This window comes from Palaemon carinicauda, chromosome 15 (assembly GCF_036898095.1).
Source record: "Palaemon carinicauda isolate YSFRI2023 chromosome 15, ASM3689809v2, whole genome shotgun sequence".
Taxonomy (NCBI): domain Eukaryota; kingdom Metazoa; phylum Arthropoda; class Malacostraca; order Decapoda; family Palaemonidae; genus Palaemon; species Palaemon carinicauda.
In genome coordinates this window covers 69938727-69941158 of record NC_090739.1, presented here as the reverse complement: position 1 = coordinate 69941158, position 2432 = coordinate 69938727, and positions in this window count along the sequence as shown.

Sequence of the window (2432 nt, the reverse complement as noted above, 5' to 3'; positions counted from 1 at the left end):
ATGGGAATTTATTTTGTAAGACGCTCATATTTAAAAATTGCTTGCCATCTCTTTGAAGCATCAAGTTGTTAGCTTACTGATGGTAGCTTGAAAAGTATAGTAGGTTTATGGTATCAAAGAAGAAAATCCCAAACGATCGTATAAGAATACTTATGCTACCATTTAAGGCTAACTAATCTACACAACGAAGTGGGCGACGTCTTCACAAAGAGTCTAATATTGCTTTTGGTTTGTTGTAATGTGTTGCCGTTGATAATGCTAGCTCTTTTTAAATGCATATTATCTAATCTAATCTAACAGGAGCAGTTCATCGTTATAGATATACATAATATCTTAAACCGACACACTGACCAGTTAAAACTAATATCATAATACTGTCTTATTGGCACACTTAAACCAATACATCCTTGTATTTTTTTCCATCTTTCTGTCCAACTACTTCTAACTTTTATTTCATAATGTAACTCTATGGTTTCATCCCAGTTGCAATATATGTTTTGTAACAGCCCTCAAACCCCATCTCACATTAGGCCTGTTTTTTCTTAACTTTTACCTGACATAGCAATCGATTTTTTATTGTAACTACAGGCTTTAGGCTGCCTAAAATTTGCATTTATATTGCATAATTATTGCTATTGACTTAGCATGATGTTAACTGTTCCTTGTTGTACCATTTTCATTACCAAACCTTGATGTTAGAAAGATGACTAAAATTGCCGATTTAAGATAGATATGAGTTTTGGCATACACGATATCATTTACTTCTTCATTTTTTATATCAAATAATAAACCAACGACTGTCAAAACAGATAGCGATAAACCAAGCAATGAAAGTATCTCATACTAATGGTCGATGCTAATTGCTATTTCTAGGTGATTATAACTACTCATTTAAAATTTAGTATACCGATGGTTAGGCTATGGAAATGTCTGCAATTTTTATTCATTGTACTTCATAATCAGTTTTATTTGACTTTTAATGTTTTGAGTGAACCGATTTAAATTATTTGCGATCATTTATAATAATCACTCAAACTTCACGGTAAAAGAAAATATAGTTATTATCAGTAAAGGTTACTATCAATTATTTTTGGGGTGGTATGACCGCTGGTCTAAGAGAACAACTCCGGACATTCTAAAAATATCCACTTTTTGATCGCCAAGCAAATTACGTAAAACGAGCTGAAATGAAAAGTTAGGTATTGTTAAAAATATGATAGACAAGAAGGCTCAGTGGTCTTCTTTCAACAAAACATGGCAAATTCCTTCCTATATAATTTTTCACTATTTTGTCTGTTTTCTATGCAAAATGTTAGCACATTGGTCACGTAACCTTGCAGTTAACATTAGCTGTTCACACAATGTGCAGTTCTATGTTTTCGCAAGTTACCATTGACTTACAGACCTTAGTTATACTCATTTCGTTTCTTACTTGATTTTCTATTGGTTTTGTTTTTGTATGACGACTAGGCAATGTAGAATTCGTGTATGTTTATTTTCTCTAAAAGAGAAAATAACCATTATTTGGGATACTTTAAACTTTACTACGCCTGCGATTCTCATATCTTCCAAAGATACTTCTAACCCTAAAAGATCATACAATTCTCTCTCTCTCTCTCTCTCTCTCTCTCTCTCTCTCTCTCTCTCTCTCTCTCTCTCTCTCTCTCTCGCTGTGTACGTGGAACGGGAAAAGAAATTAAATCAAGGCTGCAAAATGTTACAACGAATTGGATTAAGTCTTGAGAACGGATTACAGTGAACAATTCCTTTGCTTTCTTTAATTGAAGGCAACGTCGGGAAAGATTTAACTGAAGATCATTTGCTTTATTTTGGCTCTTGCATCCTAACACTTCGTTTGTTTCTTCATCCCTCTTCGTTATTTTTCTATCTTAATTAGCATATGTATCACATTCATATCTAATAATCATTTTTAAATAAAACACTGTAATAACGTACTCTATATTTCTATTGATGATTTGTTATTCTGTCTTGAAATAACAAAATAACCAGTCGTTATTGCTAGTTTTTTTTCTTTTGATTTCTCTTCAAAGTAGTCTGGCGACTCTAAATTATTTTCACACACGAAACGAGCACTGGGAAACACAAGCACTTCTCTCTTGTCTTGTGTGTAGGCTACATTAACCCAGGATTAATAGAGTACTATTAATCCTGCACTAACCAAGCCCAATGAGACAAACTCTACTCTTACAGAGTTGGCCCGATTTACATCGGGAAGAAAAAGTATTATTTATTTGAATGCTAAACAAATGAATAAAATTATATATATATATTAAATATGATGGATAGAGATAAATGAATTGAGGTAAAAATCTGTAATAAGTAGAAAATTAAATCCTATTTATAAAACCTATGTTTCTTACAAAAATAAAATCTTAAAAACTGAAAATTCTCAGTCTGATTAAAGGTCAATA